The sequence below is a fragment of the Eleutherodactylus coqui genome, chromosome 1 (genome assembly GCF_035609145.1).
Source record: "Eleutherodactylus coqui strain aEleCoq1 chromosome 1, aEleCoq1.hap1, whole genome shotgun sequence".
Lineage (NCBI taxonomy): Eukaryota > Metazoa > Chordata > Amphibia > Anura > Eleutherodactylidae > Eleutherodactylus > Eleutherodactylus coqui.
The window spans coordinates 385592733-385618679 of NC_089837.1; positions in this window are offsets into that span (position 1 = coordinate 385592733).

Sequence of the window (25947 nt, forward strand, 5' to 3'; positions counted from 1 at the left end):
ACACAGGAATTCTGCAGCAAAATCTGCTTGTAAAACATTATTGAGATTTATGAAAACCGTCTGAAAGAACAAGCAGCTTTCAGTTGTCAATAGCATAATATGCAATGACAGCTGCATTGTGATTGGTTGCTAGGGGCAACAAAGACAATTGTTCTTTTAAAACGTGTCATAAATCTCCCATTGTCACAATGGATAAGCCCCGCCTCCTGCGTGTTCTACTAGCCGTTAACATTCCATTGCGCATCATTTCCATCTGCCACCCGAGGAGAACAGATCGTCCGCCAGTCATCTGTTGCCATAAAATATGAAGATGAAGAACGAACTCCCGCCAAGATGAAGGTGCAGTGAAGGTCATACTAACATCTAGCTGTAGCTAGGATTTCTGTCACCAAGGCCAAAGATTTAATTCCCTGCCCCATCTCAGGTGTAAATACCCCGGCTGGGGTCTGTTGGTGCCCCTCCTGGTATCCAATATTGGGGGCACTCTGTACATCCATGGAAGCCCCTTGCTACACCCATTCCAAAGAGTACACGGAAATCTTTGTTGCCCCTAGCAACCAATCACAGCACAGCTTTCATTTTACCTCAGCAGTATAAGGAATAAGAGCCGAGCTGTGATTGGTTACTACGAGCAACAAGGACAGATTTGATAAATTAGGCCATCAAAGTTAACGGCAGCCATACCCCGCCACAAAATGTTCTCTATCCAGAGGACAGTCAGAGAGCCAGTACAGGCATTGTTTCCATGGTCGCAGCAGCCATTTTGGTACAGTCAGTTAGAGGGAGAGGGTATGTAGACCTGAATGTAAACAGAGAGACGATAAGTCAGAAGTTGGAAAAATAAAATAAAACACGCTAACTGGAGGGCGAGGAGATTTATTATATGAAGTAACTAAAATGTGATTAATGCAAATTACTGAAAGATCTGGAAATAGTAGAAATATGAGAGAATGATACAATTCTGATTGTGTATGTAACGACCACCCTGCCCTGTACATTGTATAATGGGGGCAACTACAGACCGCAATGCCGTACATTACACATAATCTAAGTAACAGCCTCCTCCGTCAGCCACAGTAACGGGTCCTCAGTAGGGACTCACAGCAGATAGCAAAAATGTCCCTATATAATAGAGATAAAACTGCGGCGTAATCAGTGAAAGCTGCGTTGTGATTGGTTGTTATGGGCAACAAAGACGACCTACTTTAGATGAGGCCATAAATCTCCCATTGTCAGTATGGATAAGCGCCTGAGAGATCAGTTTTATAAGTCGTCAAATGATTAGTACAAATCCCATAAACCAGCAGGAACAGAAGAGAAACACAAAGGGGCGATATAATTACTATTATTCTGTAATTATCAAGTGCGAACATACTACACAGCGCTGTACAAAAGGACAATACAATAGTACCAAGAGATCCCTGCCCAGAAGAGCTTACAATCTATGGCCTTCCCCGGCTATAAAGGGTCACCTGCATACAGGCGGCTCGTGTGTTGTGTTTCATAGATCAGGCATTCAGAATCCTCTAACAGCATATTTTCTCATGAAATTTCTACATTTCTTCTTAGGGGGTCTTCCATTTGCTACAGAAACATACAACACCTGGAAGCCACAACGTAGCAGCCAACAAATGAAGCTCGATTTAAAGATGAAGATGTAATCCTGCCGCTACTTCCTGCTGGATAAGTCATTAGTAGTTAGGGTTGCCACCTTTGGCCCCAGCAGCAATAGTGCACCTCCTAAATAGCCCCAACAGTAATGGTGTACCCCCTTAATGGCCCGAATAGCAATAGTGTGCCCCCTTAATGGCCCCAATAGCAATAGTGTGCCCCCTTAATGGCCCCAATACCAATAGTGTGCCCCCTTTATGGTCCCAATAGCAACAGTGCACCTCCCTAATGGCCCCAATGGCAATAGTGTACCCCTTAATGGCCCCAATAGCAATAGTGCGCCCCCATAATGTCCCAATAGCAATAGTGCACCTTCTTAATAGCCTCAACAGCAATAGTGCGCCCCCTTAATGACCGCAAAAGCAAGAGTGCACCCAATAACAATACTGCACCCCCTTAAGGGCCCCAATAGCAATAGTGCGCCCCTTAATGGCCACAATAGCAAAAGTGCGCTTCCTTAACGACCCCAATAGCAATAGTATGCCCTCTTAATGGCCCCAGTAGCAATAGTGTGCCCCCTTAATGGCCCCAATATCAATAGTGCACACCTTTAATGTCCCCAATAGCAATAGTGCACCCCTAAATGTCCCAATAGCAATAATGCACCTTCTTAATAGCAATAGTGCGCCCCATAAATGGCCCCAAAAGCAAGAGTGCAATCCCTTAAGGGCCTCAATAGCAACAGTGAGCCCTCTCAATGGCCCAAATAGCAATTGTGCGCCCCTTTAATTACCCCAATAGCAATAATGCGCCCCCTTAACGACCCCAATAGCAATAGTGGGCCCTCTTAATGGCCCCAATAGCAATAGTGCGCATCCTTAATAGCCCCAAAAGCAATAGTGCGCCACTTTAATGGCCCCAATAGCAATAGTGCACCTCCTTAATGGCCCCAATAGTGAGAGTGCACTCCCTTAATTGGCCCCAATAGCAATAGTGCGCCCTCTTAATGGCCCTAATAGCAATAATGCGCCTCCTAAATGGCCCCAATAGCAATAATGTGCCTCCTTAATAGCCCCAATAAAAATAATGCGCCCCTTAATCACCCCAATAGCAATAATGCGCCCTCTTAATTGCCCCAATAGCAATAGTGCACCCTTTAATGGCCCCAATAGCAATAGTGTGCCTCCTTAATGACCCAAAAACCAATAGTGCACTCCCTTAATAGCCCCAATAGCAATAGTGCACCCCCTTAATGGCCGCAATAGCAATACTACTCCAAAAAGTGGCCCCAATGGTAATAATGTCTCCAAAAGAATAGTGCACCAACAATAGTGACCCCAATAGTAATGGTGCACTTACTTATTGGCCTCAATAATAGTGCATCCCCAATAGTAATAGTGTTTCCCCTTCTTACCCTTGAGCAACAATCATAGCAAGTAGTTTTACTCACTGATCCTGATTCTGTTTGTTGATTCAGATTTGGCCCATTGCCTAGCTATACTGATTACCCAGTACTGACTCCAGGGCTTGTTGTTTTCTTTGTTGCCTGTTTGCTCCACCAGTCAGCGACTACTCTGTAGATGCAACCTAGGAAATCGTAGTAGCGAAGTCCAGATCTCTGTACAGGGGTTGCAGGGTGAAAACCAGTGGTCCCTAGCTCCTGCTACCCAGAGTAGACAGCGCCAAGTCTGGCTGTGGTAGCGCAGTTGCTGAACAGGCAATTCCAAACACAACAATGTTACAAGAATTTAGCATTATAGAAATATGTGGTATTAAATAATTCGAAAGTTAAGTTAGGGAGGGACGTGGAGGCGGTTTGTGGGTTAGGGAGGGAGGTGGTGGGGGTTTCTGGTATAGGGAAGGGCGAGGTGGTGATTTGTAGGGTACTGAGGGAGGTGGTAGGGTTTTTGTGATACGGAGGGAGGGGGTGGGACGTAGTGGGGTTTTGTGTAATAGGGAGGGAGTGTATGGAACATTTATATTTTACGTTTGGTAATGTTTTAAAGGGGTATTCCGTTTCCAACAGGTTAGCCCCTAATCGCCCCAATAGTAATAGTGTGCCCCCATAATGGCACCAAAAGCAATAGTGCGCCCCGTTAATAGCCCCAATAGCAATAGTGCGCCCCCTTAATTACCCCAGTAGGAATTGTGCATCCCCTTAATGGCCCCAGTAACAATAGTGTGCCTCCTTAATAGCCCCAATAGCAATACTCTTAATGGCCCCAATGGTAATAGTGCACCCCCTTAATGGCCCCAATGGCAAGAGCGCATCCCTTTAATGGCCCCAATACCAATAGTGTGTCCACTTTATGGCCCCAATAACAATAGTATGCCCCCTTAATGGCCATAATAGCAATAGTGCACCACCCTAATGGCCCCAATAGCAATCGTACCCTAAATATGGCCCCAATGGTAATAATGTCTCCAAAATATAGCAATACTGCATCCCCTTAATGGCCCCAAAAGCAGTAGTGCACCCTCCTAATAGCCCCAATAGCAATAGTGCGCTCTCTTAATGGCCCCAATAGCAATAGTGCGCCCCCTTAATGGCCCCAATAGCAATAGTGCGCCCCTTTTAATGGCCTCGATAGCAAGAGTGCACTCCCTTAATAGCCCTAACAGCAATAGTGCACCCCCTTAATGGCCCCAATAGCAATAATGCGCCTCCTTAATGGCCCCAATAACAATAATGCGCCTCCTTAATGGTCCCAATACCAATATAGCGCCTCCTTAATGGCCCCAATAACAATAATGCGCCCCCTTAATGACCTCACTAGCTATAATGCGCCCCCTTAATGACCCCAATAGCAATAATGCACCCCCTTATTGACCCTAAAACCAATAGTGCACTCCCTTAATAGCCCGAATAGCAATAGTGCACCCCCTTAATTGCCCCAGTAGGAATTGTGCATCCCCTTAATGGCCCCAGTAACAATAGTGTGCCTCCTTTATAGCCCCAATAGCAATACTCTTAATGGCCCCAATGGTAATAGTGCACCCCCTTAATGGCCCCAATGGCAAGAGCGCATCCCTTTAATGGCCCCAATACCAATAGTGTATCCATTTAATGGCCCCAATAACAATAGTATGCCCCCTTAATGGCCATAATAGCAATAGTGCACCTCCCTAATGGCCCCAATAGCAATCGTACCCTAAATAGTGGCCCCAATGGTAATAATGTCTCCAAAATATAGCAATAGTGCATCCCCTTAATGGCCCCAAAAGCAGTAGTGTACCCTTCTAATGGCCCCAATAGCAATAGTGCGCTCTCTTAATGGCCCCAATAGCAATAGTGCGCCCCCTTAATGGCCCCAATAGCAATAGTGCGCCCCTTTTAATAGCCTCAATAGCAAGAGTGCACTCCCTTAATAGCCCTAACAGCAATAGTGCACCCCCTTAATGGCCCCAATAGCAATAATGCGCCTCCTTAATGGCCCCAATAACAATAATGCGCCTCCTTAATGGTCCCAATACCAATATAGCGCCTCCTTAATGGCCCCAATAACAATAATGCGCCCACTTAATGACCCCACTAGCAATAATGCGCCCCCTTAATGACCCCAATAGCAATAATGCACCCCCTTATTGACCCTAAAACCAATAGTGCACTCCCTTAATAGCCCGAATAGCAATAGTGCCCCCCTTTAATGGCCCCAATAGCAATAGTACCCCGAAATAGTGGCCCCAATGGTAATAATGTCCCCAAAAATAATAGTGCACAAACAATAGTGACCCCAATAGTAATGGTGCACTCACTTATTGGCCTAATGATAGTGCTCCCCCTTCGTGCCCTTGAGCAACAATCATAGCAAGTAGTTTTACTCACTGATCCCGATTTTCTTTGTAGATTCAGATTTAGCTTGTTGCCTAGCTATACTGATTACCCAGTACTGACTCTAGGGCTTGTTGTTTTCTTTGTTGCCTGTTTACTCCACCAGTCAGCGACTACTCTGGAGATGCAACCTAGGGATTCGTAGCAGCGAAGTCCAGATCCCTGTATAGGGGTTAAAGGGTGAAAACCTGCGGTCCCTAGTCTCTGCTACTCAGAGTAGCCAGCGCAAAGTCTGGCTGTGGTAGTGCAGTTGCTGAACAGGCAATTCCGAACACAACAATGTTATAGAAATTTAGCATTATAGGAAATGTAGTATTAAATAATTCGAAAGTTAATTTTGAGAGGGTATATGGGGAAGGGGCAGGGTTTTTGGATTTGGGAGGGAGGTGGTGGCGGTTTGTAGAATAGGGAGGGAGGTGATCGGAGTTTGTGGAATAGGGAAGGAGGGGGTGGGAATTTGTAGGATAGAATAGCTATTAAAATCATTAAACATCTGCTAACTACTTGAATAAAAATGATTTTTTCTAAAACCAGACGTGTCGATAGCTTATTCTTATGAAACCGTTCAGTGTTATCACCATTAATGGCTCTCTGCTTCCAAACTGTTTGTTCCTTAAACAGTTTAAAAAACTGACGTGTGAATGGTTTAATTATACGTTTTTCTCCAAATCATGAAATATGGGCTGTTGTCACCCAAGTAGATGTTTCAAGACAAGATCAGTGGGCGGCCAGCCCAGTTCTTGATGGGATTGTCACCTACAAGAAGCAGCTAGTTCTTTTCTTTAAGGCCAGGTGCACTTTGTGGATTTACTGCAAATTTCTACAACAGAATGGTCTAATTTCCTCCATATTTATTCTGCATGCATCACTCCAAATAGTGAAATATTAGTCCGGTTAAGAAAACCTCTGGAAGTCCCCCGGCTGACATAATATATGTGGTTAGAATATTCTGGTGGAATTCATGGCTAGTAGTGTATAAGAAATATTACATGATTACAATAGATAATGCAGAAATACAAAACAAATTCAGTATATAACATCCATAATGTGATCATATTCTGGTTCATCATTAATATCATTATAAGGCCGGCTTCACACGGCTGTGACGGGCTCCGCCGCGGAATTCCGCGGCGGAGCCCGTCACAGTGCTCCCCAGAGACCCCAATACTTACCTGCGGATCCGGCATCCTATGTCCCGCACAACGCTTCGGCACGGATGCACAATAGAGCGTCATATGACACGCCCACAGCGTCACATGACGCGACGGACACGTCATATGACGCGGCTGGCGGTAGGCTGGGAAGCGGTTTCATACTATCTTCCGCTGTGCTACAGCGGAAGATAGCGTGACGGACGGCTTCCATTGACTGCAATGCTGCAATGGGATTTATTTATGTACCGTCGGTGGGTTCCAGGGGGCCACCCATGCTGTGGGTGCACACAGATTTCCCATAGCGGAGTTGTACCTGCCTGTGACTATGAAAAAAGGCCAGACTGACTAGGGCATGCAGTGTGGGCCAAAGCCAACCTGTATTTTATCTGATGTTAGCTCTGCTATCCGGGGCACTGCAGTAGAATTTATTTATGTACCGTCGGTGGGTTCCAGGGAGCCACCCATGCTGTGGGTGCACACAGACTTCCCAGAGCGCAGTTGTACCTGCCTGTGACTATTAAAAAAATCCCAGCCTGACTAGGGCATCCAGTGTTGGCTGAAGCCAACTTGCACTTTATCTCATGTTAGCTCAGGTATCCGGGGCACTGCATTGGGACAAACAAGAGGAGCGATACAACGCTAATGAGCCGTGCACAGCTACGCTAGCATTGGAGTCCGCTCTAGGCCCGCGATTGCTGAGGGTTTGTGCAGAGGCCTATGTCCTGGGTGCAGTGAAAGTCCGCTTCCTGCCTACGATTGCTGAAGCTGTTGGCCGAGGCTTATGTCCCGGGGGAAGTGCAAGTACGCCAGGTTGGGGCTGTGGAGCTTTTTCCTGCTAATCCAGTCATTGGAGCGGTGAAAGGAAAGCTAACTGATTTAATGAGCCCGTCGCAGATGAACTAGCATCAAAGTCCGCTTCATGCCTACGATTGCTGAAGCTGTGGGCCGAGGCCTATGTCGTCAGCGCGGTGCAAGTCTGGAATGAAGATCGAACGTCAATTTCTCATTGATTCTCTACAGCATTGTGGGCTATCGCCCCCCCCCCCTTTTAAAGAGGGTCGCTACCTGGCCCTGCCAACCCTCTGCATTGTGTGCCTCCAATTCCTCCTCATGGCAGACGCACTTATAAATAGACATGAGGGTGGTGTGGCTATGAATTGAGCGTGTGGCATGAGGGCAGCTGAAGGCTGCGCAGGGACACTTTTGTGTGTGCTGCGGACGCAGGGTCGTGCGGGGGTTGGGCAGCATGTAACCCAGGAGAAGAGGCAGCGGTGTGTCCCGCAGGCAGTGCTTGTGCTTGGTTGGAGGTAGTGTGGTGCTTAGGTAAGGTGTGCCTTGCTAATGAGGGTTTGTCCGAAGTAAAAATTGTTAGGGGGGGGGGGCACACTCATGCCGCTATTGTGGCTTAATAGTGGGACCTGGGAACCTGAGATGCAGCCCAGCATGTTGCCCCTCGCCTGCCCTATCCGTATCTGTGTCGTTTCCATCACTTTCATAGGTTTTGTAGATTTGCACAAATGAAAACCTTAGCGAGCATCGGCAATATACAAAAATGCTCGAGTCGCCCATTGACTTCAATGGGGTTCGTTACTCGAAACAAACGCTCGAGCATCGCGAAGAGTTCAACTCGAGCAACGAGCACCTGAGCATTTTGGTGCTCGCTCATCTCTACTAAGTAACCATGAGGACTTATGGAGAGGTTGGAATGCCCTGTTCCCACAATGGCCCTAAGTAACCAGCGGGTCACACTCCTAAATGTGCAAAATTTGAAAACTGAAATATCAAGCTTACTCCACAACAAAGCAAAGTAACTTAAAATGGTACAAGCTAAACAGAGGAAACCAAGTTGGGAATCTTTATTTGATTTTATTTTTATCCTGGTCCCCTCCCCCATACCCTCAGTCTTGTACTTCTCTTGAACAACATTCCTGGTTCCACCCCCACTTCCCCGAGCCTTCCCTTTTCCTATCCACAAGATGAACCTCGCTTAAAAAAAATAAGACTAATACAAAAGTATTTGTATGTCAAGTTTCAAGAATATGTAAAAGACGCATTTTATTTTCTGTTATAAAAGTATTTTTGTACTTGTACATGGAAAACTGCATTTTAATAAAAATGTAATGTTCAAAAAAATCCACAATAGATATGCAGACTTTGATGTGGATATGTTCCTATCAGGGGTGTAACTATAGGGGATGCAGTTGCACCTGAGCCCAGGACCCTTAGGGGGCTAATTAGACCTGTCTTCTCCATATAGGGAGCCTAGTAGTATGAGTAAAGTATTATAGTTGAGGGGCCCTGTTACAGATTTTGCATTGGGGCCCCAAATCCTCAAGTTACGCCTCTGGGTATAGGTACAGATAGAGACGGGTGGGGGTGGTGGGGCAGCAGAATTTTTGCACTTGGGCCCTTGAGCCTTTAGTTACGCCCCTGATTCCTATGTGGATTTTAAGGGCGGAATCACAATGGTGAAGGCGTTATTGCAAATCTGCTGTTGGCGTAAGGGTGCTTATACATGCGCCTCAATGTTTTATGTGGAACATATCCGTATCAAAAGCCATATGTCTATGTTCAGACAGTAGAATTTATCGCAGTTTTCTTTAGCATGAATTCAGACTCTAAAAACTGTGTTTTGTCTGTCAACAGGCAAAATGTGTGCAGAATTTGTACGCAGAAAATTGTGTTTCAGCGTCAGGAAGTGACATGTTACCACTTGATGCATGCTTTTCCACGTCAAAAACGTTACCCATTGACTGGGCTGAATTTGTGCCAAAAAACACATCAGAAAGATGTGGATTGTGACTGTTTTTAAAGATGGAACTCCCCAATGCATTCCGCCAACTGAACTTGCCCTTACTTAGAGCAAAGCAAGATTCTAAAATTTATGTCTTTTTTTTGTTTAATAGATGGATTTTTTGTGGCTGGACTTAATTTTACGGAGAACATGTCTTACATCCTAAAACATCCATTTGGTTCTATGAAAAGACTAACTTTACCTAAACTTCCATCTTTGTACGAGTGGGTACAGAGGCAATATCCAGGAGGAAGCAGAGATGCCATCAACATTATTGCAGAAGATCTGATTGGGTCGGATCACTTTGTTTCAGCTGTGATTAAGCTAAACATGAAACTGTTGCACAGATCTGATGCACTTTTGAAAGAGACTTGAAATAGTGTATTACTTTGTACTCCAAAACTTTCTAGAAATACACTTTTGAGATTTGTTACATAATGTGAATAGCAATAACACCTATTTCACCCCTTAAGGACCAGGCTGTTTTGTAGCTTAAGAACGAGACCTTAAGCTACCAAAGTTATTTTTGCAGAATTTTTTTTCTGTGACACATAGAGCGATTCTCTTTTTCTTTAATCTTTTTCACTGACTTTTTTTTCCGTTTTTTAGTTTTATTGAGGGTAAAAAGCTAAAAAAAATTATTGTTTTAACATTTCTAGTTATTTATTTATTTTTTAATTAGTATATTTACGCTAAAATAAAGTATGGGAACGAATTCCTCATTTTTTTTGGACAATTTGATATATAATATGGATGGTTTTTGATTACAGGGCGCATGTAGCGATGGTTTTGGTTGGCGTCGGCTTTGGGTTATTTTCTTTTTTATCTATACTGTATATACTCAAGTATAAGCCGAGTTTTTTATGCTGAAAAAGCTCCCCTCGGCTTATACTTGAGTGAGGTAAAAAAAAAAAACCTGCAATACTCACCTCCCAGCCGGGTCTGTGTCCCCAGCATGATGGTCTCCCTGGCGGTGCAGGTGCTGCTTGAGAATTTTCCCAGTTGTCATCTCCCTGCTCTGCTTTGAATTCCCCCGCCATCAGCGCTGTGATTGGACTGAGCGCCAGCCAATTATAGCCAGCGCTCGATCATTCACAGCTATTCAGTGAATGACATCACTGAATGGCTGTCATTGGTTTATTGAGCTTCAGCTGTGATTTGCTGGCGCTCGATCCAATCACAGTGCTGACGGTGGGGGAATTCAAAGCCGAGCAGGGAGATGACAGCGAGGAGGATTCTCAAGCCACTTGCCGCACCGCCGGGAAGACCATTGTGATGGGGACACAGACGCTGGCTGGGAGGTGAGTATTACAGGGTTTTTCTTACCTAGTTTGTACTCTAGTCAATAAGTTTTACCATTATTTTGTGCTAAAACTTATTGACTCGGTTTATACTTGGGTCGGCTAATACTTGAGTATATACAGTATATTGTTCCGTAATTTTGTTTTATTTATGTAACTATTCTTTTTACTATCTATGTCCCCCATGACGTCATATGAGACCTCTGGGGGACATTCACATGTTTTTGTTTTTTTTATTTGACATGTTTCCACTGTAGCTGAGGCATCCATAGGAGCCCCAGTTACAGGGGAAAACGATCCCTGTAGTGAAATTAGTCACTGGCAGAGCTGGGTAGGGTATAGTACAACCCTGCAGCTCTGCTATAGCAGGGAATCCTGGCTGTCATGTGACTCCCAGACTCCCATAGTGGAAGTTACACTTCCACTTTCATCTTTTAGTACACAGCGCTCATTGAGTTTGTAAATCAAGTTTTCTATCTGAGAATAAAGTCTTTTAAAAACAAAGCTGCTGGCAAACTCGCTTAATTAAATTCTGCTATAGGGGGGGGGGGGTATAGCTTCTGTAATATTTAAGTGAACTATTGTTCTGCCAGCAGTTCACTTAAACTTTACATATTTTTTTTAAGTGTCCCTCTGCTTCAAAGTGTGTATAGAGTGTACTTAAGACGTAATAAAGAAATTGTTTTGGATAAACATAACTAAAAAGACACAAGAATCTCAATACTCAGTCTTAAAAATACAAAAAATATCTCAGATTTTAAAGTGCATTGAAGTTTTGTTCTCAACCGACCTCTCAGAAATAGCTTATAGCTTGACTTAGCAGGGTGTGTCTTATTTTTGTATATAAAACAATAAACCTTTGACTGTATTCTGAGTTCCAGGAGCGTCCTTGAAAATCAAGATTTTGTCATGGAAATGTCTTGGAGATTTTTTTTTAAGAGCCTGTATGAACCCTGCATGCATCTTTTTTTTCGGCCTTACATACTGTGTTACTAACACATAAGAGGCAGGTTATTCAACCTTGTAAAATTGATAGGTGCTCAGGGTCCCCACTGATCATCTGACTGAAGGGGCCGCAGGCTCTACAGTGTTTATACCTGAGCATGAGTGCAGAATACTGTATTGGGGGGATTCAGACTGGCGTATTAACATACGCAATAGGCAAAGAATATAGCGCATTGATTTCAATTGGTCCGTTATGTAGTAAATATAATTTGTTATACCAACTCCATTAGTGTACAAGGGAAGAGAACCAAAGCTGCATTTTTTCCAAATTGTGTCCATTTTGCCTATAAAACTCAAGATGAATTGAAGAAATAGAGGTTCCTTTTTTTAAATCTATAAGAAAGGCCAAAATGTTCCACAAAAACAAAACATATTGTTAGATTATGTAACAAAAAGATATTCCACCCTAGAATGTCTACTGCAGCATAGGCCCTCCTACCCTTGGTCCCGAAAGGGTTGTTACATGTGATCAGTTTATGAATACATGTTCCCTTTGGGGCGAGCATGCACATTACCTGATCCCATGACATATCGAGAACCACCACCCTGTTGGTCCATGTGAGCCATTTCATTTTTAAATTTAGACCTGTGGGAAAAAAATCCACAATTGATATTATTAAAAAAATACTCAGAGGTGAAAAATAAAGAATATATACAAAAAAAATACTTAAGGGGAAAAAAATAACCTTGTCGAGCACCAAAGAGGTTCTGTAAACAGCCGAGTAGCGAACCCCCACCAATCAGATATTTATGGTTTATCTTAAGGATTGCTCATCAATATTAAGAGTCCCTGAAAACCTCCTTAATGCAGTGGCCAGGCATGGTCAGAATTACGGAAATAGCCAAGCTGCAAGCTCTTCGCTGTTTTGATAACTTCCATAAAAAAATCAATAGGACTTAAGCATGATCGGTCACATATCATCAGAATAAATACACCTGTCCTAAAAGTCCAAATTGTTACAATGGAAAAAAACCTCTGTTTAGAAAAGAAAAACTGAAAAGTTGTATGATCTGTCACATGTCATAAATACACTTGTTCTGAAAAGCCACCCCCCAAGTTACCAACTAAGCAGGCAACATGTAGACCAAGTCACAAACAAAGTTGTGGAGGAGTATACATCGGGGTTGGGTTATAAAAAAACCATCTCTCAAACTTTGAACATACCACGGAGCACCATTAAATCCATTATAACAAAATGGAAACAATGTGGCACAAATACGAACCTGACAAGAAAAGGCTGCCCACAAAAACTCACAGACCAGGCAACTATGGCATACATCAAAGATTCAACATCAATGATAATGCCGAAGGAGCGCCAAAGATCCACGACAGAGATGGAAGTATCTGTCTAGAAAGACTATAAGCCAAACATTCCACAGAGTGAGCAGAAAAAAAGTAATTGCTTAAAGGCTACAGAAACCTTTGTGCATGAAAAATTAATAGATGTCTTACTAAGTCTCTGCAAAAACCCAAAAAAATTTTTTGCATTTTTTGGGTTGAGTTTTCCTTATCATGCATTAAAAAAAAAGAGTCATACTTGGTTCCAACATTTTGTGATGGCTCAGTGGAAAGGCAGTGAATGCAAGGCTGAAGTGGCTGCCACTGGGGGTCTACCTTCCAGCATTTCTGCAAGCCACTGCCTGTTAGCTATTGAGCTTCTGTAGTAACTGGGATGCTGAGACATTTTTTCTAGCTATGGAAAATGGACCGTATTCACATTATACTCCTGTTCATTCACAGGTTGACAAATCTGCGGACACTGTGCAAAGGCCATCTCTGCCTCTTCTACTGTTACAGCATGTGTGCACACATTTCAAGTTTACTAATCACACTGTGCAACACAATTTTTGTCACAGATAAGCAGATAGGCGGGTCATAGTAAATTTAGTGCGCTGAATTCAAATATGATATCCGTTTTTTTCTGCCACGTAAGGTTTTCCAATTATGGGGAATAATGTAATCCAATTGCCATTGTATTGTATTTTTTGGAAATCTGCCTATACAATTAATCCAGTGGCTCGCCATAAACCTTGCTTAATAAAAGAATAATAAAAGTGATTGCGCAATTATTTCACAATCACTGTTACACACCGCGTGCTGACTGAGCACTATAAGGGTAGGTTTATGTAACATATAGGGTATGGTTCCACGGGGTGGAAACACTGCGGATCCTCCACCTGTAAGTTGTAATTAATGAACTGTGTTTTACAGGCCATTGGTTTGACTAAATAAAAGAATCAAAGTCATAAAACAAAAATACATGTTTGGTATCACTGCGTCCGTAAAAGTCCGATCTATTAAAGTAATGCATTATTTACCCCGCACAATGAACATCATTAAAAAAAATTAAGAACGCCAGAAATGCGCTTTTTTGGTCAATCTATCTCCAAGAAAAAATACAATAAAAAGTGATCAGAAAGTCATATGTATTCCAAGATGGTACTAACGCAAACCACGGGACATCTCGCAAGAAATGAGCCCTTGCACAACTATGTGGACGGAAAAATGTTAAAAGTTATTGCGCGCAGAAGATAGCAGCAAAAAAAAATTGGTATTGTAGTAATTGTACTGAGCCATAGAATAAAGTTATCATGTCATTTTTGTTGCAGTTTGTGGGCCATTGAAGCAAGATGCACCGAAAGATGGCGGAATTTTTTATTTTTTTATTTACTCCACTTAGAATTTTTTAAACGTTTTTCAGTACCTTACATGGTACATTAAATAGCGCCATTGAAAAACACAACTCGTCCCGCAAAAGACAATCCCTCATACAGCTATGTTGATGGATAAATAACGGAATTACGGGGGGTTTTTTACGTGAAAAATGCTTGGTTACTAAGAGGTTAAATAACAAGAAAATGAGCCTTGCTGCTATTATTCAGTTTTACCAGTGTAATCAGCATGCTTTAATTTTACAGAAACATATCAATTACTTTCTGTGACGAAAACTTTAAAAAAAATTGTTGCACAGTCTTATCAGACTAGACAGGGAACAGTTTCCCAAACAGCCTGCACTCAAGTGCCGTACTACTGGACACTTTCTGGACTGCACTCCTATAGTGTGTATATGTATGTGCAAGAGTATGTGCACACAGGCTGTATCTGCTGCAAATCTTAGGCATTGGAAAATCCACCGCAAATCTGCAGTTACAAAATCCATATCCATCTGTGTTGCATTGCAAATGGTGAAATCCACTCTCAAATCTGCAACACTGATTGATTTACTATCCATAGCACAATCATGAAAATTCAGCAGCAAATTCTGCAGCATTTCTGCATACAAGCATAAACCAGCATCAAAATCCACACCGTAGGTATCCACAGCTAATTTTAGTAGCTACATCGCTCCCCCTTACCTGAAAATACATGGTGCTGCCAATGCAGCCCGACAGCCTCGGGGCACCTACCCCGGGGTAGGTCTAATTATTGGGGAAACACAGTAGTACCAACTAGTCCTGAACTGTTTACTGGTATCACCTAGGAGAATACACATCTTTATTCCCGGAAACCAGTACTAGCTGGAGATAATGGTCTAATCTATACTCTATCGGTCTCGTACTCATGTGAGACTGATTTGTGTGGACTTAACTAAATGCTATTGAGAGTCTGAGGCGTTAGACTTGGAGCTTGAGTATAAATGTTTCTATTAGTTTGCTAGGGTCCAGTTCTGAGCCTTATTTACTACAGAGTTGCTTGGATAAATACTAGAGATGAGCGAGTATACTCGCTAAAGGCAATTAATCGAGCGAGCATTGCCTTTAGCGAGTATCTCCCCGCTCGAGACTGAAGGTTCAGGTGCCGGCAGCGGGCAGGGAGCTGCAGGGGAGAGCGGGCGGAACGGAGGGGAAATCTCTCTCTCCCCCTCGCTCCCTCCTGCTGACTGCCGCTACTCACCGCACCCCCCCCCCCCCTCGCCGGCACCCGAACCTTCAGTATCAAGCGGGGAGATACTCGCTAAAGGCAATGCTCGCTCGAGCAATTGCCTTTAGCGAGTATACTCGCTCATCGCTAATAAATACGCATCGATCCAACAAATCTTCAGTCTCTAACCTGTCATAAAAATACATCATTCATCCAAGAATTTAGAAGCCATCTTGACAGATGCTGTTCCACATTGAAAAGCTAGTGGTTCAGAGTTCTATCCAGCTAAACTCCTGCTGTCTGATATTAAATAATAATTGATTTTTTATTTTATAAGTCTATTCTGTGAAGGGTTATTTACGGGGTAGTGCTTGTATTTGAATCCTCACCAAAAAATAGCCAAAAATCAGGGCAGGGCTTATTTTCAGTGTAGGACTTATTTTGGGGGAAACACGGTATGATTGATAAATTATCCCAGGGGAATACAGTGCAAGTTGTAGCAAGACACAGAGCATGTAACTACATCAGTCTATGTGAAAAATGGGGCTGCCTCATAAGCTGTTATGGGATTGTGTGCAGTCCATGGAATACATGGAGACCACATGGCCTGAATATACGGCCATGTGAATTGGCACTAAAACACAAAATAATGTTATTGCAGTCATTGATTTTTTCGTGTCCACAGTATTGTAACATATTTCTCCATTGCAGTTTCTGCAATCATGTGTCGCTCCGCTTGGGACATTGGGATGACAAATAATATGGCAAGAGTTACAGCTTCAAGAGAGATTGTCGACAAGCATTCCTAGACTCATCAGTGGCAAATCTGACTGGTTCTACAATGTGAGGGTGCTTTCATAGGAGACAAAAAAAACCTGCACCCAAATCCGCATGCCTGTAGAATTGTTGTGGATTTTGGCTTAAGCAAATACACAGGAATTCTGCAGCAAAATCTGCTTGTAAAACATTATTGAGATTTATGAAAACCGTCTGAAAGAACAAGCAGCTTTCAGTTTTCAATAGCAGAATATGCAATGACAGCTGCATTGTGATTGGTTGCTAGGGGCAACAAAGACAAGTGTTCTTTTAAAATGTGTCATAAATCTCCCATTGTCACAATGGATAAGCCCCGCCTCCTGCATGTTCTACTAGTCGTTAACATTCCATTGCGCACCATTTCCATCTGCCACCCGAGGGGAACAGATCGTCCGCCAGTCATCTGTTGCCATAAAATATGAAGATGAAGAACGAACTCCCGCCAAGATGAAGGTGCAGTGAAGGTCATACTTACATGTAGCTGTAGCTAGGATTTCTGTCACCAAGGCCAAAGATTTAATTCCCTGCCCCATCTCAGGTGTAAATACCCCGGCTGGGGTCTGTTGGTGCCCCTCCTGGTATCCAATATTGGGGGCACTCTGTACATGCATGGAAGCCCCTTGCTACACCCATTCCAAAGAGTACACGGAAATCTTTGTTGCCCCTAGCAACCAATCACAGCACAGCTTTCATTTTACCTCAGCAGTATAAGGAATAAGAGCCGAGCTGTGATTGGTTACTACGAGCAACAAGGACAGATTTGATCAATTAGGCCATCAAAGTTAACGGCAGCCATACATCGCCCCAAAATGTTCTCTATCCAGAGGACAGTCAGAGAGCCAGTACAGGCATTGTTTCCATGGTCGCAGCAGCCATTTTGGTACAGTCAGTTAGAGGGAGAGGGTATGTAGACCTGAATGTAAACAGAGAGCCGATAAGTCAGAAGTTGGAAAAATAAAATAAAACACGCTAAGTGGAGGGTGAGGAGATTTATTATATGAAGTAACTAAAATGTGATTAATGCAAATTACTGAAAGATTTCGAAATAGTAGAAATATGAGAGAATGATACAATTCTGATTGTCTATGTAACGACCACCCTGCCCTGTACATTGTATAATGGGGGCAACTACAGACCGCAATGCCGTACATTACACATAATCTAAGTAACAGCCTCCTCCATCAGCTGCAGTAACAGGTCCTCAGTAGGGACTCACAGCAGATAGCAGAACCATCCCTATATAGTAGAGATAAAACTGCAGTATAATCAGTGAAAGCTACGCTGTGATTGGTTGCTATGGGCAACAAAGACAACCTACTTTAGATGAGGCCATAAATCTCCCATTGTCAGTATGGATAAGCGCCTGAGAGATCAGTTTTATAAGTCGTCAAATGATTAGTACAAATCCCATAAACCAGCAGGAACAGAAGAGAAACACAAAGGGGCGATATAATTACTATTATTCTGTAATTATCAAGTGCGAACATACTACACAGCGCTGTACAAAAGGACAATACAATAGTACCAAGAGATCCCTGCCCAGAAAAGCTTACAATCTATGGCCTTCCCCGGCTATAAAGGGTCACCTGCATACAGACGGCTCGTGCGTTGTGTTTCATAGATCAGGCATTCAGAATCCTCTAACAGCATATTTGTATTGGGGTATTTTCTCATGAAATTTCTACATTTCTTCTTAGGGGGTCTTCCATTTGCTACAGAAACATACAACACCTGGAAGCCACAACGTAGCAGCCAACAAATGAAGCTCGATTTGAAGATGAAGATGTAATCCTGCTGCTACTTCCTGCTGGATAAGTCATTAGTAGTTAGGGTTGCCACCTTTGGCCCCAGCAGCAATAGTGCACCTCCTAAATAGCCCCAACAGCAATGGTGTACCCCCTTAATGGCCCCAATAGCAATAGTGTGCCCCCTTAATGGCCCCAATAGCAATAGTGTGCCCCCTTAATGGCCCCAAAACCAATAGTGTGCCCCCTTTATGGTCCCAATAGCAACAGTGCACCTCCCTAATGGCCCCAATGGCAATAGTGTACCCCTTAATGGCCCCAATAGCAATAGTGCGCCCCCATAATGTCCCAATAGCAATAGTGCACCTTCTTAATAGCCTCAACAGCAATAGTGCGCCCCCTTAATGACCGCAAAAGCAAGAGTGCACCCAATAACAATAATGCACCCCCTTAAGGGCCCCAATAGCAATAGTGCGCCCCTTAATGGCCACAATAGCAAAAGTGCGCTTCCTTAACGACCCCAATAGCAATAGTATGCCCTTTTAATGGCCCCAGTAGCAATAGTGTGCCCCCTTAATGGCCCCAATATCAATAGTGCACGCCTTTAATGTCCCCAATAGCAATAGTGCGCCCCATAAATGGCCCCAAAAGCAAGAGTGCAATCCCTTAGGGGCCTCAATAGCAATAGTGAGCCCTCTTAATGGCCCCAATAGCAATTGTGCGCCCCTTTAATTACCCCAATAGCAATATTGCACCCCCTTTATGACTCCAATAGCAATAATGCGCCCCCTTAATGACCCCATTAGTAATAGTGGGCCCTCTTAATGGCCCCAATAGCAATAGTGCACCTCCTTAATGGCCCCAATAGTGAGAGTGCACTCCCTTAATTGGCCCCAATAGCAATAGTGCGCCCTCTTAATGGCCCTAATAGCAATAATGCGCCTCCTAAATGGCCCCTATAGCAATAATGTGCCTCCTTAATAGCCCCAATAAAAATAATGCGCCCCTTAATCACCCCAATAGCAATAGTGCGCCCTCTTAATTGCCCCAATAGCAATAGTGCACCCTTTAATGGCCCCAATAGTAATAGTGTGCCTCCTTAATGACCCAAAAACCAATAGTGCACTCCCTTAATAGCCCCAATAGCAATAGTGCACCCCCTTAATGGCCGCAATAGCAATACTACTCCAAAAAGTGGCCCCAATGATAATAATGTCTCCAAAAAAATAGTGCACCAACAATAGTGACCCCAATAGTAATGGTGCATTTACATATTGGCCTCAATAATAGTGCATCCCCAATAGTAATAGTGTTTCCCCTTCTTACCCTTGAGCAACAATCATAGCAAGTAGTTTTACTCACTGATCCCGATTCTGTTTGTTGATTCAGATTTGACCCATTGCCTAGCTATACTGATTATCCAGTACTGACTCCAGGGCTTGTTGTTTTCTTTGTTGCCTGTTTGCTCCACCAGTCAGCGACTACTCTGGAGATGCAACCTAGGAAATCGTAGCAGCGAAGTACAGATCTCTGTACAGGGGTTACAGGGTGAAAACCAGTGGTCCCTAGCTCCTGCTACCCAGAGTAGCCAGCGCCAAGTCTGGCTGTGGTAGCGCAGTTGCTGAACAGGCAATTCCGAACACAATAATGTTACAGGAATTTAGCATTATAGAAATATGTGGTATTGAAAATTCGAAAGTTAAGTTAGGGAGGGACGTGGAGGCGGTTTGTGGGTTAGGGAGGGAGGTGGTGGGGGTTTCTGGTATAGGGAAGGGTGTGGTGGTGATTTGTAGGGTACTGAGGGAGGTGGTAGGGTTTTTGTGATAGGGAGGGAGGGGGTGGGACGTAGTGGGGTTTTGTGGAATAGGGAGGGAGTGTATGGAACATTTATATTTTACGTTTGGTAATGTTTTAAAGGGGTATTCCGTTTCCAACAGGTTAGCCCCTAATCGCCCCAATAGTAATAGTGTGCCCCCATAATGGCACCAAAAGCAATAGTGCGCCCCGTTAATAGCCCCAATAGCAATAGTGCGCCCCCTTAATTACCCCAGTAGGAATTGTGCATCCCCTTAATGGCCCCAGTAACAATAGTGTGCCTCCTTTATAGCCCCAATAGCAATACTCTTAATCGCCCCAATAGTAATAGTGCACCCCCTTAATGGCCCCAATGGCAAGAGCGCACCCCTTTAATGGCCCCAATAACAATAGTGTGTCTCCTTCATGGCCCCAATAACAATAGCATGCCCCCTTAATGGCCATAATAGCAATAGTGCACCTCCCTAATGTCCCCAATAGCAATAGTACCCTAAATAGTGGCCCCAATGGTAATAATGTCTCCAAAATATAGCAATAGTGCATCCCCTTAATGGCCCCAAAAGCAGTAGTGTACCCTCCTAATGGCCCCAATAGCAATAGTGCGCTCTCTTAATGGCCCCAATAGCAATAGTGCACCCCCTTAATGGCCCCAATAGCAATAGTGCGCCCCTTTTAATAGCCTCAATAGCAAGAGTGCAGTCCCTTAATAGCCCTAACAGCAATAGTGCACCCCCTCAATGGCCCCAATAGCAATAATCCGCCTCCTTAATGGCCCCAATAACAATAATGCGCCTCCTTAATGGTCCCAATACCAATATAGCGCCTCCTTAATGGCCCTAATAACAATAAAGCTCCCCCTTAATGACCCCACTAGCAATAATGCGCCCCCTTAATGACCCCAAAAGCAATAATGCATCCCCTTATTGACCCTAAAACCAATAGTGCACTCCCTTAATAGCCCGAATAGCAATATTGCACCCCCTTAATTGCCCCAGTAGGAATTGTGCATTCCCTTAATGGCCCCAGTAACAATAGTGTGCCTCCTTAATAGCCCCAATAGCAATACTCTTAATGGCCCCAATGGTAATAGTGCACCCCCTTAATGGCCCCAATGGCAAAAGCGCATCCCTTTAATGGCCCCAATACCAATAGTTTGTCCACTTTATAGCCCCAATAACAATAGTATGCCCCCTTAATGGCCATAATAGCAATAGTGCACCACCCTAATGGCCCCAATAGCAATCGTACCCTAAATAGTGGCCCCAATGGTAATAAATAATGTCTCCAAAATATAGCAATAGTGCATCCCCTTAATGGCCCCAAAAGCAGTAGTGCACCCTCCTAATGGCCCAAATAGCAATAGTGCGCCCCCTTAATGGCCCCAATAGCAATAGTGCGCCCCTTTTAATGGCCTCAATAGCAAGAGTGCACTCCCTTAATAGCCCTAACAGCAATAGTGCACCCCCTTAATGGCCCCAATAGCAATAATGCGCCTCCTTAATGGCCCCAATAGCAATAATGCGCCTCCTTAATGGTCCCAATACCAATATAGCGCCTCCTTAATGGCCCCAATAACAATAATGCACCCCCTTAATGACCCCACTAGCAATAATGCGCCCCCTAATGACCCCAATAGCAATAATGCACCCCCTTATTGACCCTAAAACCAATAGTGCACTCCCTTAATAGCCCGAATATCAATAGTGCACCCCCTTAATTGCCCCAGTAGGAATTGTGCATCCCCTTAATGGCCCCAGTAACAATAGTGTGCCTCCTTTATAGCCCCAATAGCAATACTCTTAATGGCCCCAATGGTAATAGTGCACCCCCTTAATGGCCCCAATGGCAAGAGCGCACCCCTTTAATGGCCCCAATAACAATAGTGTGTCTCCTTCATGGCCCCAATAACAATAGCATGCCCCCTTAATGGCCATAATAGCAATAGTGCACCTCCCTAATGGCCCCAATGGCAAGAGCGCACCCCTTTAATGGCCCCAATACCAATAGTGTGTCCATTTAATGGCCCCAATAACAATAGTATGCCCCCTTAATGGCCATAATAGCAATAGAGCACCTCCCTAATGGCCCCAATAGCAATCGTACCCTAAATAGTGGCCCCAATGGTAATAATGTCTCCAAAATATAGCAATAGTGCATCCCCTTAATGGCCCCAAAAGCAGTAGTGCACCCTCCTAATGGCCCCAATAGCAATAGTGCGCTTTCTTAATGGCCCCAATAGCAATAGTGCGCCCCCTTACTGGCCCCAATAGCAATAGTGCGCCCCTTTTAATGGCCTCAATAGCAAGAGTGCACTCCCTTAATAGCCCTAACATCAATAGTGCACCCCCTTAATGGCCCCAATAGCAATAATGCGCCTCCTTAATGGCCCCAATAGCAATAATGCGCCTCCTTAATGGCCCCAATACCAATATAGCGCCTCCTTAATGGCCCCAATAACAATAATGCGCCCCCTTAATGACCCCACTAGCAATAATGTGCCCCCTTAATGACCCCAATAGCAATAATGCACCCCCTTATTGACCCTAAAACCAATAGTGCACTCCCTTAATAGCCCGAATACCAATAGTGCACCCCCTTAATGGCTCCAATAGCAATAGTACCCCGAAATAGTGGCCCCAATGGTAATAATGTCTCCAAAAATAATAGTGCACAAACAATAGTGATCCCAATAGTAATGGTGCACTCACTTATTGGCCTAATGCTAGTGCTCCCCCTTCGTGCCCTTGAGCAACAATCATAGCAAGTAGTTTTACTCACTGATCCCGATTTTCTTTGTAGATTCAGATTTGGCTTGTTGCCTAGCTATACTGATTACCCAGTACTGACTCTAGGGCTTGTTATTTTCTTTGTTGCCTGTTTACTCCACCAGTCAGCGACTACTCTGGAGATGCAACCTAGGGATTCGTAGCAGCGAAGTCCAGATCCCTGTATAGGGGTTAAAGGGTGAAAACCTGCGGTCCCTAGTTTCTGCTACTCAGAGTAGCCAGCGCAAAGTCTGGCTGTGGTAGTGCAGTTGCTGAACAGGCAATTCCGAACACAACAATGTTACAGAAATTTAGCATTATAGGAAATGTAGTATTAAATAATTCGAAAGTTGATTTTGAGATGGTATATGGGGAAGGGGCAGGGTTTTTGGATTTGGGAGGGAGGTGGTGGTGGTTTGTGGGATAGGGAGGGAGGTGATGGGAGTTTGTGGAATAGGGAGGGAGGGGGTGGGAATTTGTAGGATAGAATAGCTATTAAAATCATTAAACATCTGCTAACTACTTGAATAAAAATGATTTTTTCTAAAACCAGACGTGTCTATAGCTTATTCTTATGAAACCGTTCAGTGTTATCACCATTAATGGCTCTCTGCTTCCAAACTGTTTGTTCCTTAAACAGTTTAAAAAAATGAGTAGCTGGATTCTGATTGGGACGTGTGTATGGTTTAATTATACGTTTTTCTCCAAATCGTGAAATATGGGCTGTTGTCACCCAAGTAGATGTTTCAAGACAAGATCAGTAGGCGGCCAGCCCAGTTCTTGATGGGATTGTCACCTACAAGAAGCAGCTAGTTCTTTTCTTTAGGGCCAGATACACTTTGTGGATTTACTGCAAATTTCTACAATAGAATGGTCTAATTTCCTCCATATTTATTCTGCATGCATCACTCCAAATAGTGAAATGTTAGTCCGGTTAAGAAAACCTCTGGAAGTCCCCCGGCTGACATAATATATGTGGTTAGAATATTCTGGTGGAATTCATGGCTAGTAGTGTATAAGAAATATTACATGATTACAATAGATAATGCAGAAATACAAAACAATTCAGCATATAACATCCATAATGTGATCATATTCTGGTTCATCATTATTATCATTATAAGGCCAGCTTCACACGGCCGTGACGGGCTCCACCGCGGAATTCCGCGGCGGAGCCCGACACAGCGCCCCCCAGAGACCCCAATACTTACCTGCGGATCCGGCATCCTACGTCCCGCACGACGCTTCGGCACGCATGCGCAATAGAGCGTCATATGACACGCCCACAGCGTCACATGATGCGCCGGCCATGTCATATGACGCGGCTGGCGGTAGGCGGGGAAACAGTTTCACGCTATCTTCCACTGTGCTACAGCGGAAGATAGCGTGACGGACGGCTTCCATTGACTGCAATGCTGCAATGGGATTTATTTATATACCGTCGGTGGGTTCCAGGGAGCCACCCATGCTGTGGGTGCACACAGATTTCCCATAGCAGAGTTGTACCTGCCTGTGACTATGAAAAAAGGCCAGACTGACTAGGGCATGCAGTGTAGGCCAAAGCCAACCTGTATTTTATCTGACATTACCTCAGCTATCCGGGGCACTGCAGTGGAATTTATTTATGTACCGTCGGTGGGTTCCAGGGAGCCACCCATGCTGTTGGTGCACACAGACTTTCCAGAGAGGAGTTGTACCTGCCTGTGACTATTAAAAAAACCCAGCCTGACTAGGGCATGGAGTGTTGGCCGAAGCCAACCTGTACTTTATCTCACGTTAGCTCAGGTATCCGGGGCACTGCATTGGGACAAACAAGAGGAGCGATACCGCGCTAATGAACCGTTCACAGCTACGCTATCATTGGAGTCCGCTCTAGGCCCGCGAGTGCTGAGGGTTTGTGCAGAGGCCTATGTCCTGGGTGCAGTGAAAGTCCGCTTCCTGCATACGATTGCTGAAGCTGTTGGCCGAGGCCTATGTCCCGGGGGAAGTGCAAGTACGCCAGGTTGGGGCTGTGGAGCTTTTTCCTGCTAATCCAGTCATTGGAGCGGTGAAAGGAAAGCTAACTGATTTAATGAGCCCGTCGCAGATGAACTAGCATCGAAGTCCGCTTCATGCCTACGATTGCTGAAGCTGTGGGCCGAGGCCTATGTCGTCAGCGCGGTGCAAGTCTGCCATGTTTGGCCACTCTGATTTATTTATTGTTCATATCTTGGGTTCCCTAGGACCCACCTATGCTGTTGGTGCACACTTAGTTCCCATCGCGGTGTTTGACCTGTCTGGCACAAAGACACTGACTGACTTGGGTAGGGGGCAGAGTTCAGATGGCTTTCCCTTGAGGTGTCGATTGAGCTATGCAACACCTAGACAGAATGAATACTGTGTGGGCACATGGATTCCCCATAGCTATGCCCACGTTTGCAGTTCCTGACGGAGGTGGCACAGGATTGGAATGAAGATTGAACGTCAATTTCTCATCGATTCTCTACAGCATTGCGGGCTATCGCGCCGCCCATTTTAAAAACCTGGCCCTGCCAACCCTCTGCAGTGTGTGCCTCCAATTCCTCCTCATGGCAAACGCACTTATAAATAGACATGAGGGTGGTGTGGCTATGAAGTGAGCGTGTGGCATGAGGGCAGCTGAAGGCTGCGCAGGGACACTTTTGTGTGCGCTGCGGACGCAGGGTCGTGCAGCATGTAACCCAGGAGAAGAGGCAGCGGTGTGTCCCACAGGCAGTGCTTGTGCTTGGTTGGAGGTAGTGTGGTGCTTAGCTAAGGTGTGCCTTGCTAATGAGGGTTTGTCCAAAGTAAAAATTGTTAAGGGGGGGGCTCACTCTTGCCGCTATTGTGGCTTAATAGTGGGACCTGGGAACATGAGATGCAGCCCTGCATGTTGCCCCTCACCTGCCCTATCCGTATCTGTGTCGTTTCCATCACTTTCGTAGGTTTTGCAGATTTGCACAAATGAAAACCTTAGCGAGCATCAGCAATATTCAAAAATGCTCGAGTCGCCCATTGACTTCAATGGGGTTCGTTACTCGAAACGAACGCTCGAGCATCGCGGAAAGCTCGACACCAGCAACGAGCACTCGAGCATTTTGGTGCTCACTCATCTCTACTAAGTAACCATGAGGACTCATGGAGAGGTTGTAATGCCCTGTTCTCACAATGGCCCTAAGTTACCAGCGGGTCACACTCCTAAATGTGCAAAATTTGAAAACTGAAATATCAAACTTACTCCACAACAAAG